Source organism: Medicago sativa, chromosome 7 (genome assembly GCF_051527215.1).
Source record: "Medicago sativa cultivar Bolivia chromosome 7, Bolivia_mono, whole genome shotgun sequence".
Taxonomy (NCBI): Eukaryota; Viridiplantae; Streptophyta; class Magnoliopsida; order Fabales; family Fabaceae; genus Medicago; species Medicago sativa.
In genome coordinates this window covers 91,384,949-91,401,691 of record NC_140755.1, presented here as the reverse complement: position 1 = coordinate 91,401,691, position 16,743 = coordinate 91,384,949, and the positions used below count along the sequence as shown (strand labels likewise).

Below are 16,743 nucleotides of genomic sequence, written 5' to 3'. Positions count from 1 at the left end.
CAAAAATCACTTTTTTAGATTCATTGAATATTTAATGTATGTGAAATGTTAACTTGTGTCCTCAAGACACAGATTAATGAGTCAAATGTAGAAACTTTTTGTTGGAATTCGAGTATTGCATTTAATTTGTTAACTTTTAATTAGTTGAATGCACAAATATTAATGAAATATTTCTATTTTAGGATTGTTTAACATGTGCCCTTATGGCACAAGTTAACAAGACCCTTAATGTATTTGGTCTTTATATAGACTAGATACGTTAATCATTCAATGAACCTAAAAAGTTATTTTTTGTTTATAAATGTGACTGCAGAGAGTATATCACAAAATGTATTGCTTTGTTGATCCTTAATTCTTTGTCAAATCTACAACATGAGTTGCATTGGAGCCTGTGCAGGAATTAGTTCAATAGTGATACATGATATTTTTTTTTTTTGAAGAAGTTAAATTAGTCCACTTAAATTGACACTAGAGAGAATCGAACCTGAGACCTCGAGGAGGAGCACATGATAATGACTTTGACCGAGATAAAATTTTAACCAATCTAATGGCAATGTGATCACTTTTTCCTTCACGCCTAACATTCTTTTTATACGCCTTAGATCATACTAAAATTGAGAATTTCTACCTCCTGATTTATTAAAAACCCTAGTTTGAGAAATATTTATAAATTAATAATATGACAATTTATACTGTACACTCCGTTAAATTAATAGTCAAATGAGTTATTTTTTAAAAATAAAAATATTTTATATCATTTACAATTTAATATAGTTTATTTTTAATAAAATAAAAAATTATTAATCATTGTATGTTTGATAAATAACTTTTTATTCGTGGTACATTTCAATTTATAAATGTTTAACGAATACTATAGTTTTTTTTAGGCTTAAATGTGTGTTTAGTCCCTGCATTTTCACCCAGTTTTGGCATTGGTCCTTGCGCTTTTTTTTGTTTGGCATTGATCCCTGTACTTTGTAAAACTTTTGGCTTTAGTCCTTCCATTAACTTTCCGTTAAAAAAAAACACAAAACTAACGGTGTGCCACGTGGGCCAATCATGACACGCCACGTGGCACACTAAAAGACAAAATTTTAATTAATAAATGAAAATAATTAATTTTAATTATCTATTTGTCACGGTGTTAATACGATACAATTTTCATTTGCAATGTGATACAATTAAAGCTTAATATTTTTTTTTATGATTATTCTTAATAAAAATAATGAACAAAACAATAATTAAAACATAATAATTTCATTTTTAAGAAAGAAAAAAAAAGTTTAGGGACCAATTACCAAAGTGCAAGGACTAATATCAAAAAATGCTGATAGTGCAGGGACTAATGATATTTTTAAGTAAAAAATAATGAATAAAATAATAATTAAAAATTGATTTTTTTTTTCTTTTAGTGTGCCACGTGGCATGTCATGATTGGCCCATGTGGCACACCGTTAGTTTTGTATTTTTTTTAACGGGAGGACTAAAGCCAAAAGTTTTACAAAGTGCAGGGACCAATGCCAAACAAAAAAAGCGCAGGGACCAATGCCAAAACTGGGCGAAAATGCAGGGACTAAACACACATTTAAACCTTTTTTTTAAGGAAGCTATGGGTAATATTAATATAGTTTTTTTTTTAAGGGCCAATATTAATATAGGGATTCAGATCCTCTCTAACAATTTCTCTCATGGGTACCCGCCCGAACCAAACCCGTTTGACGAGATTTCTCCGTTTTAACTAGGTTTGGGTATGTGTTTGGGTTTTTCCCGATTTCAAAACACGGGTACACGGCGGGTAACGGGGATATAAGTACCCATACCCAGACCCGTCCTGAATGTAGAAAATAACTTTATTACCCCTTTTATATAAATAGAAACTGAAACCCTAAATCATTTCACTCACACCGTCAGAATCTCAGTCTTTCATATGACACTCACTTATCATAGTTCTCTCTTATCTCCTTCCATATCTCACACTTTTGGCCTATCTCTTCTCCATCACCATAGTAATCGATCGACATCGTCTCACATTATAACATTGTGCTCGGGCCTGAAAAATTCTTTTATTTTTAGTAAAAAAATTATCCATTTCGGGTATGGGGATGAGGCGGGTATACACGAACCCGACGGGGACGGGAATATGATTCGATTACTCATCCCTGTTTGGTATGGGTAGGGTACATGTAAGTATTTGGGAGTAGAGTATGAGGACGGGGAAGGTAAAACCCGTTCCCACCCCGCACCATTGCCATTCACATCTCTCTCTCTCTCTCTCTCTCTCTCTCTCTCTCTCTCTCTCTCTCTCTCTCTCTCTCTCTGTGTGTGTGTGTGTGATGCTATTTTTCGTTCATTTATGAGTCAATCAACCATTAGATCAAAAAAGGAAAGGGGCTGCATAAAAAAGGTAGGGGAAGATCCAAATATAGTTTTTTTTAGGGAACATTAATATAGTTTTAGGCTTATTGTAGTCCCCGACTTTTAGATAAGGTTAAATTGTTATCTCTAGGGTGGTTGAAAGCTAAAAATGCCATGTTTGTTTTTGGTACTTAGAGGTGGTGGTCAAACCCTTTAGCTTGTTTGGGCATTGGCTAACTTCTGTTGCTTTCTCCCCGTTCGATACTGACTTACTTTGTACTTTTGTAGTGGTCTCATAGGCATACTTTATGCTTGGGAACTGCTCATTGGTGTGGTTATATAATTTCATTTTGGCTTATTAAAAAAAAAGTTATAGGCTTATTGCACCTCTCAAAAAATAATATAGCTTTGCTCAAAAATAAAATAAAAATAAAATAATATAGCTTTTTTTTTTTTTTTTTTGACAAAGAAATAATATAGCTATTGCGAGGTTTATTGGACCCGCGCGACGCCTCGTGCTTTTAAGTGACTTGCAACATATATACATGCATGTATCTTCATAACACTTTCTTTATGGCAAGTGTATCTTCTTGAGTCCTTTTCAAAACATAAGTACTAATTTAACATCCAGAACAGGTCCAGAAAATATTTAAACTATCATGTTAACATATGATCTAGAGACATTGGTAAGGATTATATAAATAATAAGTATTAATTAAGAAAAAATAATTTTTAACTTTTTGAAAAATAAATGATACTACTACAATTTATTTTTGGTACACGATATCATTTTCCTTATTTAGATACATAATATTTGGCATGTTCAGTAGTTAATTGGTCCATTACATCGTCTGGACTTTCTTCCAAAATTCAAAGTCAAGAGGAAGATACAGTTGGAAGCTTTTGTTGAATAATATTATAGTATATTCGAAGTTGCTAGTGACAGCGCTGTTGTTTGTTACGAACATAAAAATGTTGAATTATTTCTTAAAAAAAAATGTTGAATTATTTATCTTGTACATAACCCAGTTGTTAGAAATATTATAATATATAAATGTTATGATTCAAACATCAGATTTTTCATTTATTCATTTTAATAGTGAAATTATAGCTATCAAACTACTTGACATAAGAAACTACACCCCTTATTATCTAGTGCTTGTTTTGTTGATTTTGTTAGGTGATCAGTTAGAATTTAGAGGCTCATGAGTGCTAACAAAAATACTTTTAGATTTTTATCAAAGAGGTCTTCACGTTGACATCACAAGTTAAACTCAAGAAGTTACAGTTGAGTCAACTTCTTACCAACTAAATTAATACTCCTTGGTTAAGAAAAACTAAATTAATTAAAAACTTAATTCACGATCTAGTAGTTAATCCTCCGTATTAACAACTTTATATGGTATTTTCTATAAGCTGAAAATTAGTAGGAAAAACAAAGTTAATTAGAGTGAGTTTTGAGCTATAGTATTTGAAGAAAAAAAATCATAAAGATTTTCAGATTCAACACATGTGTATATTTTTACACTCAGACGAATAACACATTATCATACTCGGACGATGAAATTACGAGAAAAAAAACTTATATATTCATGTGAAAATCATTTATTTAAATTGAAATTAAATATAAAAAGGAGAATGTTAAACAGTGTCATCAGTGCATTGATTAAACAACAAAAACAAGTAGTTTTTAATAAAAAGTAGTGTAATTATTACTTAATCAAAAGTCAAAACATATATTTTCAAGACAAATTTTCTATTCATAGTTTTCTTAACCATTGCCCTGAGGGCACTGGTTAGCAAGACCCATATAAAAAAAGATATAAATTGTTAATTTTGGGTCAAAAATTGACACAAAATCACTCATTCTATTCAATAAAGAAAATGGAAAAGAAAATCTAGAGAGAAAAAACTAAGGCGTATTTGTTAGTGAGGGAGAAGCATAGATAAGATGGGGTATTATTTAGGTGTTTTAGTAGTTGGTAATAATCCACCATTAATCAATAAAAAAATTTGTCACAACTTTGAAAGACAAATAATTTTGTTATGGGAAATGTTAACGAGTGCCACGGGGCACTCGTTAACAAGACCCTTTTGTTATTTAAGTTAGTATATCATATATCTCTCAAAAGAAAAAAAAAATTAGTTTATATCATATTACGTCATTATAGTCTTTTTTTTATGTTATGGTGGCCGAGATTTGAACCTCATACCTTACATATATTATGCATTGTCCCTACCAACCGAGCTAAACTCACGAGGACTTACGTCATTATAATCTAATGCAATTAATAAATCTCAAACATTTGAAAGGACACTATATGCACATCAAACATTTATTTTGATAACAAGTGTTCATCAAACATCTTTAAAAAAAGAGTTTTCATCAAACATTGAATACAAAAAAAAAAAATCTAATTATCATATTTTATTTGTATATATTGTAATTTTTTTCTTTCAATTCAAGGGTTTAAGATAAAAAAATTAACTTTATTTTAAGGTGACAACAAAATGAGTCCCACAAGCAAATAGAAATTATGCGTGAACAAAATTAATTTTAAAATAATTTATTTCAAAAAATTGTTTTAGTTTTTTTTGTTACAAAAAATTATTTTAGTTGAATGTAAATAAATTTATATTGCTTTATTAAAAAAAATTATATTTACATACATTCACGTGAAAAATCATTAAATAATAAATTTAAGGTCATAAATCAGTTGTAGAGAAAAAGATTGTAAACATAATTTCAAGTTATAATTAATTTTAAAGTCAAAATCAATTTTAGTAGAAAACATCTAATAAACATGTAAAAATCAATTTATATATCTCCAAAATGTCCCTTAAAAAATCTCTAAAATGTATTTTATATCCTCCATTAATAGAACCTAACATATACCGAACAAAATTATAAGCGGAATGTAATTTGTGGTAAAAAAAAAGTTATAAGCAGATCGTGGTTGGACCTAACACAATCCCACAAAATCGATTTGTGAGGTAAGAATTGCCCCATCTATATACACATGTTCAAGACATATTCCCCTCACGATCATCATTATTGGACTTGGTTCATGGACATAAATGGTGGATGACACGATAACGGAAACCTAATAGCAGATGGATTGGCTTGTTTCGTGGACATTAATGGTGGGTGGTCCGATAACAGGAATCTGATAACAGGTGACCCGATGAATCTTGAAAAGGTTCTGATATCATCGTAGAAATCGTGGTTGGTCTGACATAATCTCACAAAACCGACTTATGAGATGAGAATTCCCCCCACCTCACTTATAAACAAATGTTCAAAATGTATTTTGTCTGAGACTCTTTGACAATAATACATTCATATGAACTAGAGGGGGTGCTTCAATCCATTACGAGAGAAGATTTAACAATTGTAAATAAGTAAAGAGATTGTTGGCATAACATGTTGAATTCTAGCTAATTAAATTAAGAGAAATGCTAAATTGTATCTAAGAGCTAAAAATAAAATTACTTTTCAGAAATTATGAAATTATGTATTTAAAGTTTTAAAAATTTAAATATTTATCTTTTCAGTGTAAAAAATTTCTTAAAAGCTTAGTTTCATTCGAGCAATGATATTTAAACATCAAAATTTTGACAACTGAATACAACTTATAAAATCACACTAAAAACAACTCATGAGAGTTTTATACTAATGTTTTCTTTCTCTCTTAACCAAATTAACACTTTATTTTATAAATTGCACATAAATTATCAAAATTTTGATTTTCAAATATCATTACTCATTTCATTTTTAGCACTTTAACTTGTGCTAGACACGTGTCCGTTAAATTAATAAACACCCAGCATATTTGGAAACTTGTGACGTAACTATAGTATAAGGCTCAAATCAGGTAACTAACTCCCTCTTCAATATACTAAAAAAATGCTAGCAATTTGACCTCCAAGCAGTACCTCCATGTGGTCTCTGTTTATTTTAAAGTACCTGTGGTTGGTGGTATTGTCCCATAGAAAGTAACCAGAGAATGATATTTTGACAACCACTTTTTGACAACTTTTGAAGAACTTTCTCTCTCATACTCACATGATGTTGTTATCCTCTCTCTTCCTTTTTCTCTCTCCATTGTTTTTGACCAATAAGAAGTGAGAAAAACAAGGTTGTCAACAAAGTTGTCATCAAATGGATGTCAAAATATCATTGCTCAAGTAATTTATATGGTGGGGCAACTTTTGCTTGTTTGTTTGAATGTGAGGTCATCGACCTCCAACTCACGGTGCATGTCTGTGATTTGTAAAAGGTGAGAATATCATGACAAATTTAAGAATATCATGACATTTTAATAGATAACTTTTACAATTTATGAAATAAATATGTTATATTCCATAAAAGAAAGTTATGTCATTAAATCTGTTATAAAATATCTCAAAACTAGAATAAATTTTATTTCATTTTATTGTTTACTAATTTAAATTTTTTGAACTAGACTAAGACTAATTTTTGTCAGGAAAGCAGAAAATATGATGGATGTTTTTTTTCCCTGATGAGTGAACAAAAAATAACGGAAGTTCTACGCGTAGAAAAAAATTCTTCGTGCATGTGACCTAGTTTAATTTGGGGGTTTTAATCTTAACCCCCAAGCAGTACCTACATGTGGTCTCTGTTTAAGCAACAATGTTAATGTTTGGGTTAGAAACATTGATGGCAGCAATGTTGCTACCCTCTTCGCATGGATTTGGTGTTGGAGAAATAACATGGTACTACTTGAGACACAAGATGGAGCATCAACAAAATGATTTACAACATATTTTTACTACATGATAATGTGGTAAGTTTCTGCACTAAGAAGAATCTATCAACAACAAGTAGATTATTTTCCAAATGGTAGCCTCCATATAATGGATGTGATGCTAAAATGTGGATGATAGTTTCTCAAATGACACTATTGGATAAGGTGGACTAGTGACACACAATGAATAACTGGATTGTTTGTTTTCTTCTAGTGAATGTTATGGGAGATACTCCATTTGCCAAAGTGTTCGCTATTTATTATAGAAAATTGCTCTTCTCCCTTTTAAAATTGTTCATTTTCTTAATTATGTTCGGTGTAAGTTAACTCACGCTCGACTTTTTCAATTTGAGTTAACTCGCGTTTGACATTTTTTAACACAAGTTAACTCACGTAGGCCTGTGAATTAGCAGAAACAAAAGCGAGAAGATCAATTTTCTTTATCATGGTTTGTCTTTATAATTGCACCTTGGATATACGAGAGCAATTTGTGAATATGATTCCAGAGATGTTAAGTTGTGCTTCTACATGTATTAAAACATTACAGAAATTTGTTTTCAGAAAGAAATTACTATTACAATTTGGCTTAAATATGTAAAAGGTCCTTGTAAGTTCGCGTGTTTTTGGTTTTCGTCCATGTATCTTTTTTTGTTCTAAAACAAATCCCGTAAGTTAATAACTTTTTGATTTTCGTCCCTCCCGTCAACTTCCGTTACAAAAACTCCCAAGTGTCTAACGGCGGCTGACGTGGCGAAGGATGACGTGGTAAAAAAACGCTTATGTGTCGTGACAGATGATCCATGACTATATTACAGGGACCAAAACCAAAAACGAAAAAGGTACAGAGGGATGAAATTAAAAAAATCGTAAACATCAAAATTTGAAATTTAAAAACAAGAGATTTCATCTTCTTCATCCCTCTTTTCTTTCTTCTTCATCTCTCTGCCAATTTCTTTTTCATCTCTCTGCCAATTTGTTCTCATTCCATTGCTAATTCATATTCATGCTTGTGGTGAAATTCCTATGGTAATAGGAACTCCGCAAGGATGGTTTTGATCTTGTAGAATCTTGACAAGGTAATGTTTTTTTGTGATCATCAAGTTCTGCATGTACTAATTCATTGACAGAAATTCAGCTAGGGCAAAACTACCAACTCTTGGATTCATATGTTGTTCAAGAGTCACAGCTGAAGAGATATATAATGTTTATGTGAATCACTTGATCATCCCATTCATGTAGATAGACAACAGCAGAAGCAAGTGATTTCACCATATGATGCAATTCAAGTACCCAACATCGATATATGTTCCCATCATTCCACACCTTAACAGTCTTGCACCCTTTATACCAAATTCTAATATTCAAGTTAACTGAAGAAGCAAATGCTTCTGATGAACTTTTTAATCTAGGTATATAGATTCACTAGATGATTAATTACTCCCATCAATGCATGAAGTAAACAGATAAATTTACTACTTCCTTTACAATGTTTAAACATGTTTGAAGACATACAATGTGGAAACCTCTAGTATTAAACCACATCAAACCTTAACCAAGTGAAAACTATAACAAACTTTAACTATTCACTAATCATCAGAGTTCTGCATTTGCTTACAAAAATAAAGCTAAGTAAAGACAACACTAAAAATACTAAGTGAGAAAATATAAAACTGTTAGGACTTGCATATTATGTGCATATACATACTCTCAAGCTCATTCAAATGATCCTTAAGATCATTAATTTCTTTCCAATGGTTATTCTCATCATGCAAATTTGTAGCCTTCGTAATTTTTTGAAAACCCTTTGTGGCAAACTCACAATCAAGAATAAAGAATGTGAAAATCCTTTGTTGTTTTAAAATCCAATTTTAATCATAATAAATTGCCAAGTCTCATTTCAGGGGAGTAGAAGTTTTGCATATGATGGCAGAGAGATGAAGAAGAGAAACATAAGAGGAAGAAGATGGAAGCAAGGGTTTTAAGTTTTAAATTTTGTAAGTCCATGATTTTAAATTTCGTCCCTATGTATTTTTTCGTTTTTGGTTTTGGTCCCTGTAATATAGTCAGGGATCATCTGTCACGACACATAAGAGTTTTTTGCCACTTCATCTTTCGCCACGTCAGCCGCCGTTAGACACTTAGGCGTTTTTGTAACGGAAGTTGATAGGAGGGACGAAAATCAAAAAGTTATTAACTTACAGGGTTTGTTTTAGAACAAAAAAAGATACATGGACGAAAACCAAAAACACGCGAACTTACAGGGACGATTTACATATTCAAGCCTTACAATTTAGATTTTGGAGTCTTGGATTGGGCCTTTGTTTCCGAAGTCTTTTTTGTTCAAGGAATTTTGCTCTCCACCCAGCACGTTTTGCTCGCACCCTGCAAACGTACCAAAAATGCCCTTGCGCAAGTTAACTTGCGCAAGTGTTAATTTCTGCGCAAGTTAACTAACGCTACGTCAGTTAACATGCGCAGCGTTAGTTAACTCACGTGGCGTGTTGTCTTAAGCATGCAGACCACCCCATTTCCTCATTTCTCTTCTAGAATCTCAAAAATCTCTCTCAAATCACCCAACTCCAAAATTCCTTCAAGTTCAAATCAAACAACACTCCAATAACAAGTAAGTTCTCATGATCAAACACCATTAACCTTTTATGTTTTCATGTTAGATTTTTTCTCTTAAATTAGAAATTTTTTAGATTTAGAGTTTGTTTAAATTTTGGTGTTTTAACTAGGAAATCATACAATGTTAGGATGTAAATGACTTGTGTTGCTTAAATGTTTAGATGTTTGCATGTTTATGTTGATTTTTTTAGAAATTTTTTTTAGAATTAGGGTTTGTTTAAATTTTGATTTTTTTTTTTTTGCAAGATATGCTACAATGTTACATGCAAATGAGTAATATTGCTTAATTATTTAGATGTTTGCATGTTTATGTTGTAGTTATCATTTTTAGGGTTTATGTATAATATGCACACCAAGTGTTTGATTAAATGTTTGAATGAGTTTTTCATTGATTATTTTTAATTTCTATGTGCGTAGATTTGAAACAATGGCCGGGTGGATCGACGTTCATGCAACATTCAACGGCGGAGAACCTCAGAGGTTGAAGGTTCGGTGCCTTGATGTAACGCTAAGAGATCTCAAGGATCAACTGAATGAATTCAACCAAGGAGTCAACCCAAGAGACACAAGGAGGGTGCAAAATGTTCGATATAAACGTCCAAAGCTCGACGAGGGGAGCACATCATTCACTTGGGTGGAGTTAAAGAACGACGAAAACGTGACGAGCATGTTTTGGGAGCACACCAAGTTCCAGTGGATCGATATGCGGGTGACGTTGCTGAGATCAACTGAAGATATCATCAACAGCTTGATTCCGCCAGAAGATCGTCATTAGTTAGGGTAAGGTGCATTCCAACTACAACAATTGTCTCACCTCTGAAATGGGGTGATTCAAACTTGCCAAACGGCTAAGACTCAAGCATTTCGCTGGGCATTAATGTTTTTCCTTTGAAAAGATTAAATTTTTGTTAGGCTTGCTTAGATGATGGTATTAAGTGTCAAGGAATGGACCTCATTTCGTTGGCACTTGAATACCATCATCTAAATCAAGCCTGACAAAAATTTATTCTTTTCAAAGGAAAGCATGAATGCCCAGCAAAATGCTTGAGTCCTGTTGTTTGGCCAGTTTGAATTTACCCCATTTCAGAGGTAAGACAATTGTTGTAGTTGGAATGCACATTCCAACTACAACAATTGTCTTCCTCTGGATGAGGTAATTCAAACTAGTTAAATGGCAGGACACCGACATTCGATCGGGAGTGTTTTTATTCCATTCTAAATGTTAATTTCTGGTTGGCTTCGTTTAAATGATGGTATCGAAGTGTCAAGGTCTGGACCTCATTCCGTTGGCACTTAGATACTATCATTTAAAACCAAGACCAACCAAAATTTAACATTTGGAATGGAATAAAAACACTTCTGGACGAATGCCGGAGTCCTGCTTTTTAGCTTGAATTGACCCCATTCAGAGGTAAGATAATTGTTGTAGTTGGAAGGTACATTTCCGAATGTAATGTAATGATAGTTGACGTACATGTCTTTTACGTAATGTAATGTAATGATACCACAATGTAATGTAACGTAGATGAAATTATATCTAAATAAAATTGTCTAAGAATTAATGTTGTGTACTTATCGAATTTATTTATTCAATACGCCATTTTTATTTGAATTAATGTTGTGTACTTATTATAATTTACTTATTCGATACGAAATATTTATTCGAATTCACGCTATCGCAATATTTATTTGAATTCACGCACTCGCAACATTTATTCGAATTCACGCACTCGCAATATTTATTCGAATTTTATTCTTTCTTTTTTTTTTTTTTAGCAAAAAGGGGATGCAGAGCATCAACCCAAATATATATATATATATATATATATATATATATATATATATATATATATATATATATATATATATATATATATAAACAAAAAAAGGAGTACACAAAAGAAAAAGGGGGACTAGGCCAAAACCTTTTTAAAAATGAACAAACCTAAATTTAGGTAATCTCATCCTATTCATGATGTACTCCCCCCCTGATTTCATCAGGGATGGAACTATACCAAGCCAAAAAATTATAAGGTAAAGATAAACCTAAGTTAGCCATGCCATCAGCGCAAGCATTTCCTTCTCTATATACATGAGAAAAAGTGAAACTAATGTTCCTAACATAATTCATACAGTTGTGCCATCTATTCCTTAAAGGCCAAGGAATGGTTGATGAAGACTTTAGAGCCAAGAAGACTAGCTGTGAATCAGTTTCCAACCAAAGATAAGAAAAATTTCTGTTTTGAGCAATTTCCAGAGCAATAATGGCCGCCATAAGCTCAGCATGATAAGCATTAACATTTCCCAAGTTTTGAGCAAAGCAACCAGTACATATACCTTCCCTGTCTCTGAAGATACCACCAGCAGAAGCATTGTTGGGATTCTTATTCGAATTTTATTCAAATTTATTTTATTGACTTTATTCTTCTAATTTATTTTTTTTACTTTATTAGAAAAAATATATTGCGTTAATTAAGTCACACTGCGTGACTTAACTAACGCACCATATAAGCTGTGCGTGACTTAAGTCACGCACGTTATAAGCTTTGCGCAAGTTAACTTGCGTAAGTTGGCCGGTTCTAAAAACTGAAGCACAAACGTTTCTTGGACGGTAGTCAATGGTCTTCAATGGTTTTTGCACGTTTTCCTTCACATTTGACCACATTTTTTGACTCATTAATTGCTATATACCTAATACCCCCTATAAAAACCCTCACATACTTCCTCTTTTCCTCACATTTTCTCATCCCACTCCCCCCCCCCCCCCCCCCCCTCTTTCTCTTCTTCTTGTTCTTCTTCTTTGTTTCTTATTAGTTTCTAGGGTGGTTATACCGCTTTAGGTATATACCAGTGGCTTATGGGGGAAGTAGTGGTCGGTCCGGTCGGGAAAAGGGCATCTTGATGTCGTTTTCCCCAGGGCTGATCACTATTTTCTCCATGAGCTATTTGGCATATACCGAAGAGGGTATCAAATAAGTTTTGACCTCAAGAGGGCATAAAAAAAAAAGAAGTAAAAATCAGTCTTATTTGCGCGACTTAACTCGCGTATTGCGTGACTTAAGTCACGCATAAATACAACGTGCGTTAGTTAAGTCACGCTGCGTGACTTAACTTGCGCAAGGGCATTTTTGGTACGCTTGCAGGGTGCGAGCAAAACGTGCTGGGTGGAGAGCAAAATTCTTGTTCAAGAGCCAGAAGTCTCACAAAAATGGATTGGGCCTTTGTTTCCGAAGTCTTTTTTGTTCAAGAGCCAGAAGTCTCACAAAAAAAAAAATGTATTGGAGCATCATCATGATGCGTGCACTGAGCATACATTACCACTTTCATTCGTCATGCATGAAGTTCTCTTTCTCAATTATTAATTCCTTCCTAGATTCTCACGACGTCAACTTTTATTAAAAAATGCTTTTGTTAATAACACAATTTTGTTTTTATTTTCAAAGTTTTGTTTTAAAGAATTTGTTACTATTTAATATATATAAAATCTATCTGAAAAAATCTACAAATTTTCTCCCTAACCTCGAGCCTCCTCTAATCAATTTTTGTGTTATGAAAAAACAGAAAAAAAGTGTTTGCTGACAATTTTTCAGATATCAATTTGGGTTTTTACTCAATTTATATTATATTATATCTATATAAAACAATCAATAGAGTTGAAATTCAAACCGTCACTTACGACCCTGTAGGAGGGTCAAGCCAAGCTTATCACAAACACTACATGCATAAATACCGGTGGTTATTCTCAGTTTTTTTGAATAATTAAGTACTACCACCTTATTATAATTAATCTCAGTAACTTTTCCATATTGAATTAATGGAGGGAGAAGGAAATAAAAATGCAGAAGCACGATACAGAGGAATTCGTAGGAGACCATGGGGTAAGTTTGCAGCAGAAATTCGTGACCCAACAAGAAAAGGCTCTCGCATTTGGCTTGGAACATTTGATACAGCTGAACAAGCTGCACGTGCTTATGATGCTGCTGCTTTTCATTTTCGTGGTCACAAAGCCATTCTCAATTTCCCAAATGATTTTGCTCATTCTACTATAAATTTTATTCCAAACACTATTTCAACCACAAATTCATTAATACCCAATTCATATCGAAATCTACAACAAGATCATGATGATACTTTTGATCACTTGGAATGCTTGGACAACAAGTTATTGGAAGAACTCCTAGGTCAGGTGCAAGATGATGGTGCAGGTAGCTCTAGACGTGAATAGCAAGAATTCATTGATGAGCTAAGAAGCTGTCTACATGCATGTAAAAGATGCTGTCTTGCTTTAATTTGTTTGCATGAAATTAAATTTGTGGTTTCTCTCTTGCAATAATGATTAGTTAATAAAGATTTTTGACTTTTTGAGCGCAAAAAAATGTTAAGTGAAAATGTATTTTAGTTTCTGAAAAGATTTGCAAAATTGAATGCATTTCATCAGAAAAACAAAATCAATATTTTGTCACTGTGAAAAACAATCGGGATAACTAAAATCACCTCTTAGAAAAGGTTTCTATCGATAATTAAAAATTGGTGATTTGGTGTTGACAATAATTGAAAAGATAAAATCGGGGTTTGTTGGAACATTAGTGTGATGTTGGAAAATAAATTGGAAGATTAAACACCAAGTAATTATACTTTGATCTAATGTTGCGTGAATTAAAAAAATAGAGTGTGGGGGTCCCACATAAAAAAGAACTCACACATTAGTAGTGTTTAAACTGCGGTATTTAATTTTAAATACTTCATAATGATAAAAATAATAGTAATTATTATTTTTATTCGAGAATATCACTTCCCATAAATTTAGCTTATGGTGGTTGTGATAAGAATAAGAATTTAATTGAATTTCTTATATTTTCTTCATTCAAATCCAATAGTTTGTTTCCTCCACTTTTGTGGATTTGTTTCTTTTGATCCTATCCACAAGTGTTGTTGAACTGGTTAATGGATAAACTCCATTTTAATCTTATCCATTAGAGTAATTGTTGTTGCAATTTTCGCTAAAACAGTTACAGAATCTCTATATAAATAGAGAACTCCACTCAGTTCAAAAATCACACCAAAGAGTTTCATTGAGTTGTCGGGAACTCTTTCTCTCTTCTCCCTTTCTTGACTTGTGTTGATGAGTCTTTCTTCTCTTCATCTCCTTTTTCTGTCCCTTCGGAATTAAGAGTGTTCTTAAGACCATAGTCCCTTTTCGGTTTAATGTCCCTTCGGAATTAAGAATGGTCTTAAAAACATAGTCCCTTCGATAACATATGTCCCTTCGGAATAAAGAGTACTTTTAAGATCATAGTCCCTTTTTGGAATAATAATGTCCCGTCGGAATTAAGAATGATTTTAACTGTATATAAATATTCTTTCAATATTTTAATTGAGGAGAAATTAAAAAGTGGAATTGGTGGTATCACCATATTTGAGTGGTCGTAGTGTCATATTGATACTTTGGAGAAATTAAAGTTAGAATGGTGGTAACACCATATTTGAGTGGTCTCAACACCATAACAGAGTGGTAACATTACTATACTAAAGTGGTTTCAGTATTAAAGAGTGGTCTTAGTACCATATTTGAAGGTATAAATCTCGAACGGTTTTCTACAGGGCAGTAGTTAACCGCACAGTTGTAGCTGAGCTTGTTTTATCCTGGAGGCGGCGTGGTCGATAGTCTGCCGTGCACAATTTTGGGCAGTGCCACGAAACGTCTTAAAGAGAGCGACCTGGTCGTGACTCAGCCTAGTAACAACTTCGGTAGATAATAGAATTTGGAAATCTAAATACAACAATTTGGAAATCCAAAAACAACAGGGTTCTTATTTTGTTCAAGCAACTACCATTTATACCAATGGGTAAGAGGAAAAATGCATGTGTGAATTTGACTTGGGTTTCACCACTTGTAGGATTTGGAGTTGGGGTTTTTATTGTATGACAGACAACCTTAAAGTTGCGTCAAGCAAAATGATCAAACATGAGAAATCGTGTTCTAACAATCAACATGTTTTTATACCATTTATTTTAGACACATTTGCATTCCTAACACAAGAGATTGTTGACCTTCTACATTGAGTTCAAAGGGTCATGCATAATAATGTTATGTTTATTAAATCTATGAATGTTGTGTTTATCATCCAAAAAGGTCTAGCGGAAATAATTTATTTTTAATTTTTATAGACTTTATTTGGTGTAGGGAAAACATTGCCTCTTTTTAATTATTTTCAAAGATCAAATTATAATATTTTTTTATTATTGTTAGGACTTATTTTTCTTTTCTCACTATGGTTTAGTTAGGGGTTAAATTGTTCAAAAAAATTCTCTAAATTTAAAAGTCTTTTTTTAAGGATAAAAGCTTATTTTTTATTTTATTTTTAGAGATCAAATTGAGTCTTGTAATTTATTCTAGGAACTAAAATACGGTATTTACCCTATATATGTTAGCCAAAATATGTGTAGAACACAACATAAGATATGCCAAATAATTGTCGGGGGCTCAAAATACAAGGAATTATATCACCTGCGACATGATTGCAAGTTGAAAATTAAAACCCTACAAATTTAAATCAGATAGTAGATCGAGTTGTATTAACACCCTAATGTTGTTGACCTCATCCAAAAGAATTTGAATGTACATGTACATCATAACTAAGTAAATTTGATCATGTTATTAAACACCTTCTTCTTCGTAGAGATTGAGTGGTTAATTTACGATATACTTTGTGTGAGGGTAATGTTGCAGCTTATTTTCTAGCTAAAATAAAAAGGGTGCTATAAGTAATAGTAGCTTTGTTATTTTGAATGAAGCCCTCTCTTGATATGGCCTATGTCCTCTTTGCAGATGCCATGGAAGTTGAGTTAGTTCGACCCTCATTTGGGTCTTTTCTTGTTTTTTCCTTTTTGTTACCAAAACAAAAATCTTCCAAATGAGCATCATATACATACTCCAGTTGGAAAATGGGCTTTTGTGATAAATGTGGCCCAAAGGGAATAAATATAGAAA

General features: G+C 32.5%; 1 pseudogene; it reads left to right on the top strand.

Moving 5' to 3' along the window:
• Positions 1-13,519: 13,519 nt before the first annotated feature.
• On the top strand, positions 13,520-14,109 carry LOC146910194 (ethylene-responsive transcription factor ERF098 pseudogene; annotated as a pseudogene).
• The last annotated feature ends 2,634 nt before the right edge of the window (positions 14,110-16,743 follow it).